At 40.7% G+C, this 22,779-nt stretch overlaps 1 protein-coding gene across 8 annotated transcripts in view; it reads left to right on the top strand.

The window, feature by feature from the left end:
• Positions 1–22,779, top strand: part of ATXN1 (ataxin 1) — a 457,657-nt gene that overhangs the window by 91,754 nt on the left and 343,124 nt on the right. For all 8 annotated transcript variants that reach the window (XM_050788034.1, XM_050788028.1, XM_050788029.1 and 5 more), the window contains one exon: positions 10,039–10,164. The gene's annotated coding sequence lies outside the window, so the exon portion shown is untranslated. The remainder of the gene's footprint in view (positions 1–10,038; positions 10,165–22,779) is intronic.

Here is a 22,779-nt window from a genome sequence, read left to right as displayed (position 1 = left end):
CCTGGCCCAAGGCACTTTGGGGAAAGAGTGAGCTGCAGTGGTTATAGAAGGACAGATGTCTTGAGCTGGGCATTGAAAAATGACTAAGAATAATCTAGAAAGTATTCAGTATATTTTTAACGATTGTGGGTTGGCAGAAGGAAAGCCATCTGAGGTGAGAGAAATAATAAGCAAAGGGGACAGAGGTGGATGGTGAATCAACTGACCCAAGGGAGCTAAGCGTTTAGAAAGCACTTAAAAAGAATAACACTACGTAGCTCCTTGCCTTACCGTGGTGCCTTAGAGATGACTGGCATTTTTGCTGAGCTTGTTTCATAAATGTGTTTTCAGAGGAATAAACAGGGGATTTGGGCTGGGCTGAGGATACCTTGAATTTTGTTTACAGAACATCATTTTGTTTACAGAACGTCAGTGCTCTATCCTCATGTCCTTCTAAGAATCAAAAGATTTAACCTCACAGAATCCAGCGTGTGGCTTTTGGGTGAGACTCCTTTTTCCATGTGATAACCAGTCTTCTTTATAGAGGCAAAAGAATCTTACCAATACGTACATGTTTTAGGATGGGCTCTGAGCCAATTCATCAAGCCAACTCCTTACTTTGAAACAAGAAAATGAAGAGGATGTTTCATGATTGTGGAATGCCTGCCAGAGGAAGAATCTACTGAAGTTCAGTCAACTATTAATTGGAAAGGAGGCAGCAGACTGAGGAGGTGGAGAATCTTTGCTCTCAGATGGATGGAGGCTGGAGTCCTCAATCTATCACTTGTGGATACATTATGTATCCACATAATGTATCTTCACCTCCATTTCTTTATTAGAAGGAGGGTAATAAAAGTGTCCACTGCCTAGGATGGTTCTAAGGCTTACAGGAGATAATGAAACTCGAGGGCTTGACATGCGAATGTTAGCTGTTATCATTGCATGTGTCCATTAACACCCAAAGATAACCAGTGTTGTTTAGTAGTTCTTTGCGTACTTTCTCACTAAATAGATAATGATTTATAATTTACCTAGTTACTTCATGAGTTGATTTCATGAAAAAGGTCTTTCTGAATCTCTTTCCGTGTACTTTAAAAGTTTATTCCTTTAGTTAAAGAAATTTTAACTAGATTCTTAAAGTCTAGATTGGAGGAAAGTGTTTGCTAAAGAAAAGTCATGGACATTCACCATTCAAGGTAGAAAGTCTATCACAGTCATTAGGAATAAGCATTAGAGTGATTCTCCTTTCTTAAGTTCTGCACAGAAGTTTGATGTAAAGAAACAGTCTGCTCTTAGTCATGTTTCTTGAAACATGGATGGGTGCGGTGGCTCATGCCTGTAATCCCAGCACTTTGAGAGGCCGAGGCGAATGGATCACAAGATCAGGAGAATGAGACCATCCTGGCCAACATAGTGAAACTTCCTCTCTACTAAAAATGCAAAAATTAGCTGGGCGTGGTGGCGCGTGCCTGTAATCCCAGCTGCTCGGGAGGCTGAGGCAGGAAAATCACTGGAACCAGGAAGTTGCAGGTTGCAGTGAGCCGAGATCATACTACTACACTTCAGCCTGGCAATAGAGTGAGATTCCGTCAAAAAGAAAGAGAGAGAGAGAGAGAGAGAGAGGAAGGAAGAAAGAAAGAAAGATCATGTATATATCCAGAAGAAAGGAAATCAGTATATTGAAGAGACACCTACACTCCCATGTTTGTTGCAGCTATTCATTATAGCCAAGATATGGAATCAACCTAATTCTCCATCAATGGAGGAATGGATAAAGAAAATATGGTACATATATACAATGGAATATTATTCAACAATACAAAATAATGAAATTCTGTCATTTGCAACAACATGGCTGGAACTGGAAGACGTTATGTTAAGTAAAATAAGCCAGGCACAGAAAGACAAATATCACATATTCTCACTCATATGAGGGAGCTAAGAAACATGATATCATGGAGACAGAGAGTAGAATGATGGTTAGCAGGGGATGGAAAGGGTAGTGAGTAGGAAGGAATAAAGAGAGGTTGGTTAGTGGCTGTAAAAATATAGTTAGATAGTAGGAATTAGAGCTAGTGTTCAGTAGCACAATAGGGCAACAATAGTTAACAATAATTTATTGTATATTTCAAAATAGCTAGAGGAATGAATTTAGAATGTTCCCAACAAAAAGAAATGAAGTGATGGATATCCCAAATACACCGATTTGACCATTACACATTGTATGCTTGTATTAAAATATCACGTGTACCCAATAAATATGCACAACTATCATGTACCCATAAAAATAAAATGAAATAAAAAATGCACACTTCTCACAGATTCTTGCCTGGTAGAATCTAAGTAAATACATTTTTCCACCCACAGATAACTCTTCATGGTTTATCTCATGTTATTGACCACATGGGTTAATGTTCTTTTTCAGGTTGTACTCAGTGATCCCCAAGAGGACAAATGGTGGGAATTATGGAAATTGAGGCTGGAAGGAAACCCAGAGTTCTGTGCTTTTACTTCCAGTAGGGATCTGTGGAGTTTAGAATGTCTGCCTAGTCAGCAGTTCTCACTTTGGGAACCCCCAAGACCTTTTCTGGAGGGACATCTGTAAGATCAAAATTATTTTTATGATAATACTAAGACATTATTTACCTATTCCATTCCCATTCTCTTACATGTGTATAGCGGAGTTTTTCAGAGGCTATATGATGTGTGATGATACTGTGTAATGAAATGTGTCAACTTTTGGAAGATTTGCATAATTAACTGAACTAATATAATTTTCCACATGACCATTGTATGATGTTACAAAATCATGCATAGCTAAAGATCCATTCAAAGTTCAAAATAGACTAATGAATTTTAATATAAAAGAATACTTAGAGGGTATTTATATGTTTCAGATTCCATGGTGCTGCTCCCCTTTAAGAAACTACCACTTGTTGAGTTTTGGTATAATATAAAAAAGAATATCCACAATTACCGAAACTATTGGCCAGATCTTCTCCACATACTTCAACCAAACAACATGCCACAGAAAATTGAATTCAGAGGCACAGAAGAGAATTTAACCATTATCCATTAAGCCAGGCATTAAAGAGAGCTGGAAAAATCTAAATCAATGTCACTCTTTTCACTAACTTTCTTGTTCTGAAAAATGTAATTATTTTTTCATAAAGATGTTATTTCATGTACTGTGTAATGGGTATATTAGTATTTCTATTAAATGAACTAATGGATATTTTACATTTTTTTCTTAATTTTGCTTCTAATATGGTACAGTAATTGTTAAATATGATCTACCTAATTAAAAGTTCCTTGGATTCCTCAATAAGTATTAGGAGTATAGAGCAAACTTTATACTCCTAAAATTTATTGAGGACCCCAAAGAGCTTTTAAGTGTGAGAACCAAAAGTGTGAGGACCACTGGCCTAGTGTATTGTTTACAAGGGTGTAGTCTGGTCAGTGTCTACACCCTGTGTCCACTGGTTTTCTTTCTTCTGGAAAAAGTGTTCTGTGGTCAAATATATTTTGGGCCAAGATGTGTGCTTTCTCCCCTCTCATAGATTTACAATGCACATGAACATATCAAAGTCCCTCCAAAGTCTTATCCCAACCTTTTAAAAACAAATTATCCTAACCTTTTTTTATCCTGCTTTTAATTTTGGCAGAACATGATGTTCCACAATGAATATAACATCCTATAGAACATACTGGCTGGTATATGATATGGGCTACCCTCTTTCCGTTACAAAAAAATCAAAAGCAAGACATTTTCCTTCAAATCCATACTTTATTTAGAGCGAGGCCTATAAAATTTACTTGCTAATCTGATTGACTTTCTTAAAAAAACATACTCTTCATTCATTGTATTATGCCGTTTTGCTTATACTCTTTGAAGCTGTTTCTACTTGTGTTTCTAAATGCATATGTTTTTTTAAAGTTCTGTTTTAGACATTTTTGTGTGTTAATGAGTAGCATCTGCTCCATGTGTCATAAGACAAAGTAATTTCATCCCCACAAAATTGTCCAAATTGCAGGTTAAGTGGTAGCATCCTAGCTGTTGAGCTGTTACTACTGTTTGGTATTTTTAAATGGCAAAAAATACCTTCGGTGATGCATCACATGCCTTTAATAAAACACAGTCACTTTGGGTAACAGAAAGATTTAGAAATGGCAGTGGGTTTTGTTGTATTTCTTTTTATGATTCTTTCTTTTCAGTTCTTTAGTTTCCATTGGTTGTGGGTACAATCCTAAGAGTCAGACCAAAATAAAGAATATTCCATCAATATGGATCCAAAACATGTTCCTGGCCAGACTTGATGGGTCACACCTGTAGTCCCAGCTACTTGGGAGGCTGAGCTGGGAGGACTGCTTGAGTCGAGGAGTTCGAGGCTGCGGTGAGCTATGATCACACCACTACACTCCAGCCTAAGCGACAGAGCAAGACTCTGTCTCTAAATAAATAAATAAATAAAAACAAATTTAAAAAATATGTTCCTGACTGCTGCATGATGAGCATCATCTTCCTAAGGCGTGAGATTGATAGTTGCACCATCCAGCACCAGTTTCTTCCTGCCACAGTGCCATTCTAAATGTGTATTGAGGCAGGAGTGCAGAATTTCTTTCTCCTCCTGTATTTCACATGTCTATGTCACAGAAAGAAACATCTTCATTTGTTATAATAATTATAGGGACAATAGTCATTGTATTTTCTATAAATCAAAAGCTCTTTTTAAAAAATTTGTTGGTCCTGCCGGTTCCTACTGAAACACTTCGTACAGTTTGAATCCTTAGTGGCTTTCTATTGCCAACTGAAAATTGATTTTTTCCTATATTAAAAAAAATCTGGCCGGGCGCGGTGGCTCATGCCTGTAGTCCTAGTACTTCGGGAGGCCGAGGTGGGTGGATTACCTGAGGTCAGGAGTTCGAGACCAGCCTGGCCAACATGGTGGAACCCCGTCTCTACTAAAGATACAAAAATTAGCCAGGCGTGGTGGTGGCTGCCTGTAATCCCAGCTTCTCGGGAGGCTGAGGCAGGAGAATTGCTTGAACCCGGGAGGCAGAACTTGCAGTGAGCCAACGTTGCACCACTGCACTCCAGCCTTGGTAACAAGAGCAAAACTCCATCTCAAAAAAAAAAAAAAAAAAAAAAAAAAAAAATCCAAACAGAAAATACTGTGGCTATCTTATTCAGTATCTCGTTCTTTTCCTCACCAATGAGTAGTTTCAGGGAGAACCCTTTACAATTGCAAAAAGACACTCAGTTTATAGGACTATCACAGCATTGGCAACTGGTGCTGGAAATTCTCTAATAGTTAAATGACCCAGATTAACCAGACTGAAATGGAAGAACCATACTGAGGTTGCTCTTCAAACAGCAAGAGGCTACCTTTCTGTCTTCTTTGATGACTGAATATAGTTTATGATGTACTTAAGGTATCAAAGATGTGAGAATTGTAGAGCTATGTGGCAGGTTAAGAAGCCTGATGAATGGCCGGGTGTGGTGGCCCATGCCTGTAATCCCAGCACTTTGGGAGGCCGAGACCAGCAGATCACCTGAGGTCAGGAGTTCAAGACCAGCCTGGCCAACATGGTGAAATCCTGTCTCTACTAAAAATACAAAAAATTAGCTGGGCATGGTGGCATGTGCCTGCTATCCCAGCTACTTGGGAGGCTGAGGCAGGAGAATTGCTTGAACCTGAGAGGCAGAGGTTGCAGTGAGCCGAGACTGCACCGTTGCATTCCAGCCTGGGCAACAAGAGCAAAACTCTATCTTGAAAAAAAAAAAAGTTTGATGAAGATGCAGATGGTTTGTTGCTTGTGCAAATTATGTGATTTTAGCACTTTCTACAGTGGAAAGTCAAATTTGAGGCATGGACACCTAAAGTAGGAAAAATGGTTCTAAGAGGGGTAGTGTGATGCAGGGATTAAGAACCTGGTTTCTGGAGTCAGATGGCCTGAGTTTGAGTCCCGCCTCTACCATGGATGTGTGCTGTTGAACAGGTGATTTAACTTTTTTGGGGCTCAGTTTCTCCAACTGTAAAAAGTCATGTAAAGTTCCCAGAAGAGTGTTTCTACATTGTAACTGTATTAGTTATCTACTGCTATGTAAGTCATTACTCCAAATCTTAGTGGCTTGAAACAACAAATGTTTATCATCTCTCAGTTTTTCTGAGTGTGAATCCCTGCACATAATAGCTGGGTGTCTCTAGCTCTAAGTCTTTCATGAGGTTGTAGTCAAGCTGTTAACCTGGGCTGAAGTCTCATCTGAAGGATGGGGTGGGGACAGTAGGGATCTGCTTCCAAATCCACTCACATAGATGCTAGCAGGCCTCAGTTATATGCCATGTGGGCCCTTCCACAGGACTGCATCACAGCCTGGCAGTCAGCCTCCTCCAGGTGAGTAATCCAGAAGACGATGCAAGATCCCAAGATGGAAGCCACCATCTTCGTGTAACCCAGTCTTGGAAATGATCTCCCATTACCTTTGCCACAGTCTGCTTGCTAGAAGTGAGTCACTAAATCCAGTCCACACTCAAGTTAAGAAGGCTTTGCAAAGGCATGAATTCCAAGAGGTGGGATCACTGGAAGCCATCCTGTAGACTGCTTGTAACAGTAACTTGTGCTTTAATTTATATCCCCTTATGGTCTATTCCTGACAATCAGACCGAATGAGCCCTTAAAACATAAGGCAGATCATGATACTACTGCATTAAAAATTATCTCTGGTCTTCCCATTTTACTTAAAAGTCAACATCTTTACAATAACCTACAAGGCTTTCATGCTTATAAAATTATTTTTCTATATTTTGTAAAAGAGCATATATGTATAATAAATGCTACATATGTATATCTGTATAAACACATGTTTATATGTTTAGTTATATATCTAGAATTTGTTTTCTGTATGGCGTAAGATAGCGATAGCGATCTCTTTCCAAATGAAGAGCCGGGTTTCCCAGCACTATTTATTGATTACAATACCCTTTTCCCGGACCGGGCGCGGTGGCTCACATCTGTAATCCCAGCATTTTGGGAGGCCGAAGTGGGTGAATCACGAGGTCAGGAGTTCAAGACCAGCCTGGCCAACATGGTGAAATCCCGTCTCTACTAAAAATGCAAAAATTAGCCGGGTGTGGTGGTGGGCGCCTATAATCCTAGCTACTGGGGAGGCTGAGACAGGAGAATTGCTTGAAACCAGAAGGCAGAGGTTGCAGTGAGCTGAGATTGTGCCACTGCACTCCAGCCTGGGTGAAAGAGTGAAACTCTGTCTCAAAAAAAAAAAAAAAACAAAACTTTTTTCCCTGAGTTGATATTCTACTGAGAACCTGTTTGTCTCTTCCTATGTAAAAACAAATTATAATTGAGAATTAATTATGGTGAACATTTAATAAGTTCCTTTATTTGACAGATTAAGAACTAATTTTATTTAAAAGGCTGTGACTTACATTTAAAAGTCCAGTTAGCTACAACACTAAGACTAAAAAGTAAATTTCATGACTCCTAGGTCACTGTTTCTAGCTTGTTGATATCCCATACTTTGCTGCTGCTGCTGTCGCTTATAACTGTTCGGAAAATTTTCACCAAAATGCCTGTCAAATTGGAACACCCTCTGGAGTGAGATCCTTTTTTAAATATAGCCAGCTTTCACATATGCAGGCATAACTTCAAATGGTAAACGAGAAGGGATAGGTGGCAGAGATTAAACCCGAGTCAGTTTGTTTTATTGATTATTATTAATGGTATTGATAAAGAGTTTGTTGAAAGAGGGAAGCATATTGAAATTATTGCTTAAAAAGAGGTATGTAGAATTTTCAGTGGTTTTCTTTTGATAAGAATTGCCTTATAGCTGTTGTAGCATGTGCAAATGAGGGTCAGCTATAAATGACAAAATGAATCACTCCAACTCCTTCACATCTACAGATATAAGTAAGAATGGAAAATATTGTCACTTAGATGAGTCCTTATTTTTTTTTTTCTTCTCTATGAATAGTATAAACCTTTTTTCTGGACACCTGGCTTTGGCAGCTGGTGAAGGTTGTTAAAGTAACAAATAGGGCCATTCTGCCTCTCCCAGATTGATTTTGCTGCAAGACAGTTGAAAATAATATAATCCAGAAATGAATTTATGTCTTACGGCAATGTATTTTCTTACAGCAAAAACAAAACAGAGAGTACTATGAGGAAGTATTATGCTACTGGTAAAATTTTTCAAACTAAAACCACGTTACATTTCATTAAATGAGTTTATGTCCATTAAGCATCAATGAGCATGAGTGACAACCCAGAATGCAGTCAAAGTACATATTAACTTTCTGTATGACTTTAAAAAGAGGTATGTCACCCTCCCTGGGTCAGCAGGTTCCTTTGCAGAAGACATTGGAATGAAATGTCAAGGACCTCTTCCAATTCTAGAATACCTCGAGATATGAAGTTGGTAACAAATAAGAGAAATGCAGCAAGATATTTTTAGTTAAAAAAGAAAAGATTGATACAAGCCAGTAACTTGCAGTGGGCTTGTTTAAATCCTCCTCCTCCCTCCAAATTCTGTTTTTACCAAGCGGGTAAACTAAAGACAGTTTGTCATGCTTTGAACTTCCTGGCTTATGTTGATTTCTATCAATATGTTACTGTTACACATTTGAGTGGGAGCTGAGTTACATAAAACTAATAAAATCCTTACAACCCCATTTTCTGTGGGTATTGATAGCATCAAAAAAATTTTAATAAAAAGACTTTTGCCATTTTCAGGCAGTTGTTCTTCCAACTAGATGGAAAATTGAATGGCATTAACTCAACTCACTTGTTTAAACATTAACTGAGAGACACTTTCTCCTCCTCCTCAAAAGTTTTTAGTGTTCAGGAATTTAACCACAGATAGACACAGATAGACACAACTCTCCAAATGTTCCGGAAAAAAGGTTGACTATTCCATAAAGTAATAGTTACAGAAGGCTTTCAAGGAATCAGTTATTCACACAGTAAGCTTCTGAGGCATACGAGCATATCCTCTTTCTTACAACTTGGTCACTTGATGCAATCTTTGATGATCACCCCGGGACCTTCGGAGATTTATAGAGTTTAGAGTTACAAGTATGATGTGGCCACCATACTTAGGGAACTGGATGACAGTCGGCTAATGGGTTTTCAACACAGATGAGTATGAGCTCATAAAAGGCTAAAAAAGGAGGCAGACATCTTTGGAAGACTCTTTCTAGGCTCTCAAATGGCCATTGTCAAAAAACAAACAGTGGGGTGAATTTGACTAAGCATCAGAAGATGCTTAAACAACAGCCTGTGACGAGCGAGCGTTAAAAGCTCACAAGGCAGAAAGGAACTTTTCAGAGTGACTTTGTCAGACGAGGTTCTAATGTGTAGGCTTTATCAGCTGCTCCGAGTGGGGGTAAAGAGGCATGCATATTTTAAACATTCATTTCATATTCAGTGTGTAAAGTAACGACTGCTTTTCAACTTGGGTGGAGAAAGTTTTTATCAATTTATCAAGAATCACACAAGGGAAACCCATCCATTACCTACTTATAGGGCAAAATGGAAAATGTTCTCTCTCTTACGCTTTACCATTTTTGTTCCATCTTAATAGCTCTTTATTTAAAAAGTATTCACATCATTTGGTCAGTCTGAGTCTTTCATTTGAAACAAACTTTCCTCATTTTCTACCCTTGATACTGCACATCAGTCTTTTAATCACTTAAATGTAATGAATTTTTCTTTATTCACATCTTTCAATCGGTAAACTTGAAATTTTGCAAGTGCATTCCCACTGGGTGTATATCCTGATTTTCAAGACCTGCTACCTTCCCCAGTGTCGTGCTTGTTTTTTTTTTTTTTTTTTCTTTCGGCCTTCCCACACTCCACCTCCAGTATTTTAGGGCGCCTTATGTAGATAAGAAGTGAGATGGCTTCATCCTGATAATTAACATGCTTGTTTGAGGTTATGAAATCTACATTTGAGAAAGGCCAGGGATTTTCCCCTGAATATCCACTAACTGCTTGAAGTGGCATTTTCATTCTGACTTGGTGTTTTGTTTTGTTTGACTGCAGCATACTGGAGCATAGTGAAAGAGTCTATTTTGAAGCTTCAAACGTAGTGCTGCTGCAGACCAGGAACAAGAGAGAAAGAGTGGATTTCAGCCTGCACGGATGGTCTTGAAACACAAATGGTTTTTGGTAAGTCATCCAAAGGACTTGACATTTTTTAGCTTTAAATGTCATCAGGCATCACTTCATTGGTGTACCAGAACTTCTTCTTCAAGTGCATTGCTATATCTCTGCATCCCAAACAACAGGACATTTGAGAAAATGTTGTCCTTGTCAGAGCGCTGAGAGAGCAACCGCATTTACTTAGTGTGTTTCTTTCTGAAACTTGCAGAATAGTGTGATCTGAATAGAATGCATTTGTGGTTAGAAAAAAGAACAGAAGCAAAAACAAAGCAAACCCAAACAACTAAACACACAAACAGCAAACAAACTACATCCACCAGATACTCCATTTTAGCTGAAAGCATAAGGGATTAATCGCACGAGAGCAAGTAGATTCAATTTAATAGCAAGTTTTTTGCCTCTGTGATGAAATACGGTCATGTGTCACATAATGAAGTTTCAGTCAATGACAGATCACACATACTACAGTGGTCCCATAAGATTATAATACTTTCTTTTTGTTGTACCTTTTCTATGTTTAGATGTGTTTAGAGGCACAAATACCTACCATTGTATTACAGTTGCCTACAGTATTCACTACAGTAGCATGCTGTCCAGGTTTATAGCCTAGGAGTAATAAGCTATACCATACAGCCCAGGCATGTAGTAGGCTGTACCATCCAGGCCTGTGTAAGTACTCTGTGATGCTGCACAGTGACAAAAGTCACCTAACAGTGCATTTCTCAGAGCATATCCCTGTCATTAAATGATGCATGACTATTGTGATGGGCAAGGTAAAAAATAATGGGGGTTTCCAAGTCCTGTTCAGCAAACATTTACTGAGTAACTTTTAGCTATACATGGGCCCTTGAATGACAGTCTCAGTCTGGAGGTTGGAATTCAAACACCCTAAACTATAAATAAATGATAAAAACATTCCAGACCATACACCAAAATAATGTGGACTTCCAAGGATTTTTATCAACCTCATTCATGATGTTACCTGAAAGCAGAGTCCTCAGATTGAAGCCTAGGTCTGCCCCACCTGTCTTGGTCACCTTGGAGAACTTACTCATCGTCTTCGAATGACTCGCCTTTAAAAATGTATGTGCCTAGGCCAGGCACGGTGGCTGACGCCTGTAATCCCAGCACTTTGGGAGGCTGAGGTGGGCGGATCATGAGGTCAGGAGATCGAGACCATCCAGGCGAACATGGTGAAACCCTGTCTCTGCTAAAAACACAAAAAAATTAGCCGGGCGTGGTGGTGGGCGCCTGTAGTCCCAGCTGCTCGGGAGGCTGAGGCAGGAGAATGGCATGAGCCTGGGAGGCAGAGGTTGCAGTGAGCTGAGATTGTGCCACTGCACTCCAGCCTGGGCAACAGAGCGAGACTCCATCTCAAAAAAAAAAAAATCTATGTGCCTAAATGATCTCCAAGGTCTCTTGCAAATTTATAATTCAGTTCCCTCTAGTGCAATTAATTAAATAATTATCCACTTCTGTTCTTGCCCAACAGAATTTCTGTGTGGGCGTGGCAGGTCGCTTGCAAGGGGCTCATTGTATCAACCAGTGAGGAAAGGAGCCAGGTCCTCAGGTGGTTCTCCTGGCCCCATTTGCCCATTTGACAGCCAACCTTTTGGTCAAACAGGACTGTCAGCATCTGCAGTAAATATATATATATATATATATTTTTAGATGGAGTCTCGCTCTGTCACCAGGCTGGAGTGCAGTGGCGCGATCTCAGCTCACTGCAACCTCCACCTCCCGGGTTCAAGTGATTCTCCTGCCTCAGTCTCCCGAATAGCTGGGACTACAGGTGTGCAACACCATGCCCGGCTAATTTTTGTGTTTTTGGTAGAGATGGGGTTTCACCATATTGGTCAGGATAGTCTCGTCTCCCGATCTCAGGTGATCTGCCTGCCTCAGCCTCCCAAAATGCTGGGATTACAGATGTGAACCACTGCACCTGGCCTGCAGTAAATAATTTATTCCCTTGTAACATTTTTAAAAATGTGGCACAGTGCTTTATGAACATGATATTTATTTTTATTTATTTATTTTAATTTTTATTGTTATTTATTTATTTGAGACAGGGTCCCTTTCTCTTTGTTGCCCAGGCTGGACTGCAGTGGTGCAATCATAGCTTGTTCTGGGACTATATGAGACTGGGACTGTCCCGGCTTTCATTCATAAAGTCTTCACTGAATTTTTAGGACTTCGCTGACTGGTCTCTCTTTATGAACTTCTATCACATTTGGGGCCTGCATCATATAAAATCCACTGCTATGCGTTGCTCTGTGAGTGTTTGTCATCACCTCATCAGGGGTACATACAGCTTCAGGGCAGGAAGCAGATCATCACAGACCAGTAGCTGAGACTACAGGAGTGCGCCACCATGCCTGGCTAATTTTTCAATTTTTTGTAGATACAAGGTCTTGCTATGTTGTCCAGACTGGTCTGGACTCCTGGGCTCCAGCAATCATCCTTCCTTGGCCTCTCAAAGTGCTGGGATTACAGGCTTGAGCCACTGTGCCTGGCCTGAGTATTATATCCAAATAAGCGAGATAGGCCTCTTTTGAATGACTGTCCTTTGTTTTTCTTTAGGGGATCTGACTTTTTCCTTCTCTGTGCTTGCTGTCATTGCATTACTGGTTATCTGCCAGCCCGTTAACCCTGTGGATCCCCACACTTTGTTTGACATTGAATAGCATTTATTCTTGTTCTTTCTTACTAAACATCCCCTTTCTGAAGCAGAGCTTCAGAAATGATGCTCAGATGTCACTCTTGTTAGCAGCTGGCTTTCTGCCTTCAAGTGGTGCATTATTGGGGTTTCATAACAGCATCTTTTCTCTTACAAATATTAAATTATGAAGTGCAGGAAACCACATGAATGTGGTAGAAAGCAAATGCAAACACAGTGTTATCTGGAAGTGCCAGTTTTGTGATTCTCCTGGTGACAGTATCCTTCCTGTAATCAACATAGGAAGCCTCTTTACCTGTTTGCTGGTGGTTTTCTATCCTGTATCTTCATCTCCATTTATGCTGTATGCCATGGCCACCTTGTCATGCTGAATCAGAAGGTTTGATTAAGACAGTTGCTTGGGGACTGTCTCTGTCAAAGTTCTGCCTGACCACAAATCCTGGCTGTCACTCACAAAGTCTTCCCTGAACCCTCAGGACTTCACTGACTGGTCTCTCTCTCTCTCTTTTTTTTTTTTTTTTTCTTTTTTTGAGACAGAGTCTTACCTGTTGCCAGGCTAGAGTGCAGTGGCAATCTCAACTCACTGCAACCTCCGCCTCCCAGGTTCAAACGATTCTCCTGCCTCAGCCTCCCAAGCAGCTGGGATTACAGGCATGCGCCCCCATGCCCAGATAATTTTTGTATTTTTAGTAGAGACGGGGTTTCACCATGTTGGCCAGGATGATCTTGATCTCTTGATCTTGTGATCCACCTGCCTCGGCCTCCCAAATTGCTGAGATTACAGGCGTGAGCCACCGTGCCCAGTCCTGAGTGGTCTCTCTTTATGAACTTCTATCACATTTAGGGCCTGCATCTTATAAAATGTACTGCTGTGCATTACTCTGTGAGTGTTTGCCATCAGCACAATTGCACATGGGTTGCACATGGCTTCAGGGCAGGAGTCAAATCACAGACCAGTGCTTCCCAAGGGTGGTCTAATCCCAGTACCTCCTGCTTCTGAATCACTTGGATGTGTTTATTAAAGTTGCAGATTCAGCAACACCAGGCTTATGAAGCAGAAGTTCTGGGGATGTAGGACCCAGAAAACTCACCTTAGTTAACTTTTGCACACAAAGGTTTGAGAATAACTGTCTGAAAATAATTGTGCATCCTCCTCTTTGCCTCCTCTCCCACAGCAAAGGGTGCAGGTCTGAGCCTATGGTAGGTGTCCAGGAAATATTTGCTTGTTGATCTAAGCAACATCAAGCCATAAGAGTTTGCATTCCCTCTTCAGTTGCCCAGCCTTTTCAGGATGTGAGGTCAGCATATTCTTTGAACCTTTAGAAACCCACTTTCTTCTAAATACATAAAGTGTTCCCCTAGGGCAGAGGCTCTTTTGGAAATCTTTTTTTGTCTCTTTATCTTTTTTAATCACTGACTCTGTTGGTGGTAATGACAGGAGCCCCTGTCTAAGATTGGGATAGTGGGGATGTCAGCTTTGAGGAGCTGGGCTGGAGCAGTAGGCTGGGAGAAAGATCTGAGGGTGGGAACGGGACTGTGCTAAACTAGAAGCTTTATCCTTGGCTCCCAAAGCCACACCTGCTGCCCTTGGCAGTTTATTCTGAGTGGTATTTCTTTCAGCTGTTAGGCCTCGCAGGTTGTCAGTTTTGGTTGCAGAAGAGTGGTCCCGCTGCTGAAAAGGATCAAGTTTAGCTCTAGTGGACGCACATCAAAGCACCCACAGTGCACAGTGGTGGATTCGGGATTTGAATCCAATGTTAGCAGACTGCGGTGGTGACACTTGGCCCTCTCCTTCCTCCGCCTCTTGTTCCAGCAAGGGCATGCCTGGCCTTGGATGATCCAGGAGAGATTTGCGGGGCGTTGCTGCTTCTGATGCACCTCCTGAATGCCCTTGCTGGTGGCTCCAGCCCTGGTAGATGGAATCCAAACAGAAGAACTCATAGAAGCTTAGCTAACCTAGAAAGGAACCAGCGTGGCCATCAGGACATTTATTAGCTGTTAACCTAACCACTACCAAATGCATTCACAAATTTTTTTGACAACTTTTTTTCTTTTTTTTTTTTGGTGGGGGGGCTGTTGCTTAGTTCACAGTTTTGCCTGGAGAAGTTGTGGCAATCCTGAATTCAGTTTGTGTGAAAAAGCAAGCATCTTCAAGCACAGTGTTGGAGAAGTATCTTCTCTCAGGTCTCTATTCAGTTTTGACTAGAGGAGGTTTGGCGAGCAGAAAGGTATTACCTAGTGGATTCTTCTCAAATTCTCATCTAAGTGAAGGAAAAAAGCCCAAGTTGCTGAAGCAATGGGCTGTTTTTGGGTTGCGGAAGGCAAGAGCCAGGTTGTCAGCTACAGGAGAGAAAGGTGCACTTGTCTGCATAATTGACTTGGAGCCTTTGTTTAAAAGGATGTCAGGTGGAGGAGTAATGAGGGACAAGATTTTTTAAAAATTACAGAGTATAGGATTTTAGCAAAATGCCAGAGGCTGGCATTTCTGTTTTGGAGGTCTTTAGTGGCACATGTACTATTTCCTTGCAAGTAACCATCCATGGTAGGAAAACAGAAAAAATGGATTCTAAAAGAGCATTTGTCTAGTTAGAAACTGTGTCACTTGTATCGTTGACCGTGAGACATCCTTGAGAGGTGCATGATTTCCAAACAACCACCTAAACCACGGGCGCTGCTTTTGGAACAGATGTAAATAGGAAAAGCACCAGTCCAGGACCCCCTCTAAAGACCACCGTTAGAAAGCTCTCCCAGTGCTTTCCAGCCTAGGGAAGTGTAGTTCCCTTCAGGTACTTAAGCCAGTGTTCCGTAAAGCAGCACCCAAAATGCCTTCTGTTAAATGTGTTCTAACACGTTCCTCTTGCTGATGCTATCACAGGCTAATAATTGCCTAAGTCCTTCAGAGAAGCTGTGTGGTTTTGTATAGCTGTGAGTAAAACCACACCCATTCAGGAAATGCAGTCTTCTAACAGGCATCATCAAAACAGATGCGGATTTTCATGGTAGGTCAGTCCCCTTCTTTAGTGACAGTTTGAGAGCTTTGAAGGGAGGCATGTGCCATGCATCAAAAGAAATCAGAATTGAACTGGCACACGTGCACATTGTTGGAGTAAAAAGGAAAAGCAGTGACCTAGAGTTTGTTACCGCACATGCTTTCCCTGAAGGCACCTCCACCATCATGATGTCCTCATCAACTCTGCATACACAATTAGTATTTCTGTCTCTTTCTCTTCAGAGTTTAAGCTCAATGATTTCCAACTTCCTCCCACATGACTCCAGTTGTATATCACATAGGTGTCTTCAACTTGAATCTAAACCTGACTTTGTCATTATCCTACATTTATGGACTCCAGAGTCACTAGCCCACCATTCGTTGATGCTGGACACCTCCTCTTCCTCTGCTTCATCTCTAGCTCATATGCTGGAGTTTTGCCTCTTCTTTTTTTTTTTTTTTTTTTGAGACGGAGTCTCTCTCTGTCACCCAGGCTGAAGTGCAGTGGCACCATCTCAGCTCACTACAACCTCCGCTTCCCAGGTTCAAGGGATTCTCCTGCCTCAGCCTCCTGAGTAGCTGGGATTACAGGCATGCGCCACCACACCCGGCTAATTTTCTGTACTTTTAGTAGAGATGGAGTTTCACCATGTTGGTCAGGCTGGTCTCAAACTCCTGACCTCGTGATCCGCCTGCCTAAGCCTCCTAAAGTGTTGGGATTACAGGCGTGAGCCACCGCCCCCGGCCTGAGTTTCACCTCTTTAATATGATAGTTTACCCATTCTTCTCCACTCCCGGGCCCCCGTTCTGTTGCAGGCCTTCAGCATCACTTGCCCGGACTGCCGCAGCGGCTTCCAAGAGGTCCCTTGCCTAAAGTCTTTTCTTTCTATGTTCCATTTATTTTACTCTTTTGAGAATTATCTTATGAAAAAATGGTCTGATTGAATTACTCCTACACTTGAAAATCTTTGGTAGTATGTGGAAATATGGAAAAGTACTCATAATCTAATGTGTTAAAAGAAAACCTTTAGACACATTAAATTTAACAGAGTTTAATTCAGCAAAGAACTCTTTGCAAATCAGGCAGCTCCTCCCTTCTCCTCTCCTCCTGAACCAGAATAGATTCAGGGCAACTCTGACATGCTGTTGTGTAGTTGGAGAGGATTTATAGACAGAAAAAGGAAAACAGTGGACAGAAAACAGAAGTGAGGTACAGAAACAGCCAGATTGGTTTCAGCTCGGTGTTTGCCTTATTTGAGCAGGGTTTGAACGATTGGCTGCCTGGGATTGGCCAAAACTCAGAGATTGGTACAAGGATAGGTTACAGCCTGTTTGCATATCCAGGTAGGTTACAGTTCACTGTGTGCAGAGAAACCTTTAGACCAAACTTAAAATATGGAATAAGGCAGCTTTCAGCTAAAGCCAACAAATGTTAAGTAGAAAATTCATATTTCAAAACTGTGCAAACACATTGATTACAAAGCAATGACAAAAATCTATGCCTATCCACAAAGGCTAGAAGTAAATAAAACAAGAATGAAAGTATTTTTAATATTAGGGCAATCCATGTGTGTGTGTGTGTGTGTGTGTGTTTAAGTACTCCTTTGGTAGCAAATGAATATGGTGAAGTAAAATGAATAATGGAAAGGATTTTGTTCGCTTTCTGCTCCTGATAAGGGAAAATGTGAATTTCAATGCATGGCATCTAAGGCCCCTAGGAATTCCTTATCAACTTACCATTTAAATTTCATCTCCCATGACTCCCATCCCTTCCATCCCTCCATATAACATTTCTTTTCTTCCTAAACATACTGTGTACGTAATAACCATGCACCTGTTCCTGTTGTTTCTTCTTGTGTGAGACTCTTGTTCTCTGCCTGGTGAACTCCCACTCATTCGTTGAGGCCTAATTGAAATTCCTGGCCAGGCATGGTGGCTCACATCTGTAATGTCAGCACTTTGAGAGGCTGAGGCAAGAGGATTTCTTGAGCCCAGGAAGTTTAGACTGCACCATTCCACTCCAGCCTGGGCGACAGATAGAAACCCAATCTCAAGGAAAAAATAAAAAAAAGGAAAATATCCTCTTGCTGTGTTACCACTATTATACTGCAATTCTTTGTTCATATAGCTATCTTGGTAAATGATTCATGAGGACAGAAATTGACTTATTTTAAACCTTGTATCCCAAGTGTTAAGCCCATTCCTGCATATAATACAGTTTAATAAATATTTACAAAGGTAAGAAGAAAGGAAAGAGCCCACTTAGAAATACACAAATAATCCTTCAGGTAAGGTCTTAAAAATGTTTTTGGATAAGCTTAGTACTAATTACTATTTCATAAAAATTATAAAAATAGATGTTTTTGGTTAAACGATTTTTATGGTAATAGTTGAATTCAGCCTCACATCATTTAAACTAAACTACTGGAGTATATCTTTGGCATTAGAAAATTCTAACATCAGATAGAATTGCTTGAGCTTCACTGTAAGCCATATTTATGAGGTTACTAAAAACTGCTTTTTTAACTGTTCTATGTCATGCATAACCATGTTGGCCAAATCAGAAATCCAAATAAATTACACATCCAGTTCTGGCCACATTTTGTGAATATCTGGTATTTTTTTCTTAAGGGAATTTAAAAAACCAAGACTGGGTAACATTAAAGGGTTGATGTAACATTTTCGATTCTGAAAGGCTACTCCACTCTAGGAATATACTTGTTACTATTTTTTTTTTCATTTCTAAGAAGTCTGTTTGGCTAAAATACCAAAAGAGAAAAAAATAACTTGGCTTAAATAAAATGAAAAGTCATCTCCAAAATTCATTTGGCTCCTCAAAAGTTCTTTCCAAAGGAAGGAATAAGATGCTTTTTAATATTACATGTAAAAAACGCCACTAAAAAGAAAATCATCATTTGTACTTGTGACAAGGAATTCAGAATGGAATTTTATGAAGATCAGTGTGTGAGGCATGCTACTCACATCTTTTAAAATAATATTTTGGTATCAGGGGAAGATTACTTAATAGTATATATTATTCTATATTATATATGTATGCATATGTGTATATACATATATAAAATCGAGTTTTTTCCTATTAATGCTTTCGAGTCAGTAAGTTGTAATAGAGAATTTCAGTTTGAGATTTGTCACTTTTTTTTGCATGATATCCTTGCCCAGCCTTCAGTTTTCTTGTTTATAAAATCATGACAAAAGGTGAACTGTCATTGGATTAGCTAATTAAGAAATTAGTCACCAACATTTATTAATTGACGACTGACTTGGAAACATTAAATACCCACGTCATTTTTTAGCATTTCATGTAAGTTGATCCCTGTCTGTTTTGCAGAGTAAAGAACCTTAGCTGAATTTCTTTTTTGTCTGTCCTGATCTTGGCATTCATTTAAAAACCTGACCCTTCAGCTGTTTACAAGATCCATCATGAAATATACCATGGCTAAGGTGAATGTGCAGACTCCCAGTTTCCCTTTAGCCATTCTGCTGCACTAGCCATGGGGTTGCAAACTTTTTTGGTGACTGTCACAGTTCATTCATCAGGAAGTACTGACTATATTTTGTTGCACTTTTGTGAGAGCCAGGGCTCGGAAGCATCCTAAATACCTAGTGACAAAAACTCAGGAAGGCAATTAGACTATGACACTTTTCATTACAACATAAGGTGCCCCTCAGTATAGTAGGTGCTTATGTTGAACTGCCCTCTGCAGACTGTATATATGGGTCCATGTGGTGATATTGTGGCTGTACCCTCTCCAAGGTTGCCTAGTGTTGGCTATAGTAGGAAAGGAAGTGTCTATAAGCAATAGTAACTTCAATGAGGAAGGATGTAAAAGACAAGTGAACTATTCCTGAAATCTTAAGGATCTATGTCCAGACCAGAGTGCCTTGATGGATCCCAAAGTTTTATTTTATTTTATTTTGTTTTTGAGATGGAGTTTCGTTCTTGTTGCCCAGGCTGGAGTGCCATGGCACAATCTTGGCTCACTGCAACTTCCGCTTCCTGGGTTCAAGCGATCTTCTGCCTCAGCCTCCTGAGTAGCTGGGATTACAGGCATCCGCCACTACACCCAGCTAATTTTTGTAGTTTTAGTAGAGAGGGGGTTTCACCATATTGGCCAGGATGGTCTTGAACTCCTGACCTCAGGTGAGCCGCCTGCCTCGGCCCGCCTCGGCCTCCCAGAGTGCTGGGATTACAGGCATAAGCCACTGTGCCTGGCTTTATTTATTTTTCCAGCATTATTGAGGTATGATTGACAAATAGAATTTGTGTACAACATGATGCTTTGATATACATATATATTGTGAAATGTTTATTATCATCAAGTTAGTTAACACTTTCATCACCTCACATAGTTATTTTTTCTTGCATGGTGAAAACATTTAAGATTCACTCTCTTGGCAAATTTCAAGTGTACAATATATCATTGTTAACCGTAGTCATTATGCTGTATATTCAATCCCCAAATCTCAAATATTTAAAATCCAGCCCTGAGACAACTGATTACAGCTACCATATGTTTTCTGAGGTAGTTCACAATAAATAGTTATTATTCTGCTTAGAAACAGTATGATGTGTTGAAAAGTGCAGGTTATTGAGGCAAACTTCCTGGGTTTGAATACAGAACTTCCACTTAATAGCTGTCTAATGTTGAGCAAGTAACTTAATCTCTTTGGGTCTCAGTTTATCAATCCATGAAACAAGAAAAATAAAACAGGCCAGGCACAGTGGCTCACGCCTATAATCCCAGCACTTTTGGAGGCTGCGGCAGGCGGATCACAAGGTCAGGGGTTCAAGACCACCTCAGCCAATACGGTGAAACCTCATCTCTACTAAAAATACAAAAATTAGTGGGGCATGATGGTGGGCACCTGTAGTCCCAGCTACTCGGGCGCCTGAGACAGGAGAATCGCTTGAACCCAGGAGGCGGAGGTTGCAGTGAGCCGAGATGGCGCCACCGCACTCCAGCCTGGGCAACAGAGTGAGACTCCTTCTCGAAAACAAAAAACAAATAAACAAACACAAAAAACTAAATGAGTCTCGATGCACATAAAGCTTTCAAAAAATGGTGGCTGTTATTATATCACTTTCATGGAATTTCGTTAGTTACTCAGTTTGTAGTAACATTTTTCCAGTGTTTATTCTTCATGCCTTCCTACGAACTTGGTTTAGGAATTTATACTGTTAGGGGAAACACACTGGTGAGCCCAGCTAGGGAAGGTGAAGCAACACTGTGGGAACACAAAGGAGGGGGATATTTAGTCTGATTGGGGAGTGGTGAGGACTTGGAGTAAGCATCGGAGCTGACCCGGAAGAATGGCTGGGATTCCACCTGACAGAGCTGGGAGCAAGGCATTCCACACAGGAGGGCGTGTGCCCAAAGGCATGGAGAAGGGAGAGTGCAGAGCAGAGTGTATTTGAGGAAAGTTGTGAACCAGTTTGAGCCCAGGGTTAAGGTATGTGAGGTGGAACAATGGGAGACTGTGAGAAAGATAGTCTGATTTAATAATGATAGATAACAGTGAGTGTGAACTATTCACTGAGTGGTGCCGTATATCAGATTCTGTGGTTGGGACTTTACATAAATTAGCTCTGATTACAACTCCCTTCAACACAGCTATCCCCATTTTACAGATGAGAAAATGGGATTAATCCCATTTTTTCTTAAGTGGCGGAGAACCACTGAAGGTTGTTGAATAGGAGAGGGTCATGATCACACTTAGCAGGGATTTACTTATCTGCTTTTTCAGTTCCCTGGAGTTGTAGACACATCTTTTTGTTTTGTTTTGTTTAAGAGACAGAGTCTTGCTGTGTCACCCAGGCTGAGTGCAGTGGTATCATCATAGCTCACTGCATCCTTGACCTCCTGAGCCCAGGTGATCCTCCCGCCCCAGCTTCCCAAAGCTCTGGAATTGGAGGCATGTGGCACCACACCTGGCTCACTTTTAATTTTTTTTGTAGAGATGGGTTCTTGCTATGTTGCCCAGGCTGGGCTGGAGCCCTGCGTTCCAGCAATACTGCTTTGGCCTCTCAAAGTGCTGGGATTATGGGCATGTGCCACCACACATAGCCTTGGAGATACATCTTGCACCATCCTGGGCTCCCCAGTGGAGTGGTATTAGACCGTCAGTATGGCGAATACTCCATAAATACTGGTAGAGTCTGTTTTCAAAGCTTCGTCAACAAAACTCTGGAAACACGTTTTGTACCTTTTCCTTTTTAAAGAAGAAATAAACTGGTTAAGTTATTGAGCGACTGCTTTTTGCCTGTGCATGTTTCAACTCATTTGATCCCCATAGGAAATCTTAAAGGTAGAGAGTGTAATTTTTGCATTTAAATTATATGTTATTAATATTATAATGGATGAGGTCAGTGGGGCTGAAGAATGTAATGCTGCTTGGAGATGGTAAAGCTGGGATTCAAACCACGGCTCCCTGGCCCTTGGTCTGTAGTCTACCACCACCCTCTCCCTCTATTGAACCTCTCTTTTATTGCTGTTTTCCAGTCTCCACTAAGTATTTTCCACTGGTTTAAGTCCACTTTGCTAAGTAAGTATACGTTGCTTTTAAGGAAAGGAAAGCCCCACAAGGACCCAATCTACTTTGTAGAGGTTGAATGGAAATAGATTATTTTCAACAATCTGTCCTCAGGACCAGAATTCTAAATGATGCTGCTGGCAGTTGGCCATCTCTGGGAGCCCATCAAACAAGCCACTTATAGGAGCCCAGCATCCTGCACTGGGTTGGAATGCAAAGTCGACTAACTCTTCACAGTAGATGCAGTTTGAGTGTGAGTACCTAGCAGGAACCCTAAATATTTGGGGCAAGCACTTTGCTTCTTCCATCTGGTGGAACCCATGTTTATTATCTAAAAGACACATGGCAACAGGCAGCGCAGTGTTTGCCTCCAAAGACGGCCTGGAATTTGGAATGACATTTA

The sequence above is a fragment of the Macaca thibetana genome, chromosome 4, assembly GCF_024542745.1.
Source record: "Macaca thibetana thibetana isolate TM-01 chromosome 4, ASM2454274v1, whole genome shotgun sequence".
In the NCBI taxonomy this organism is placed as follows: Eukaryota; Metazoa; Chordata; class Mammalia; order Primates; family Cercopithecidae; genus Macaca; species Macaca thibetana.
This window is presented reverse-complemented; position numbering and strand designations above follow the sequence as displayed.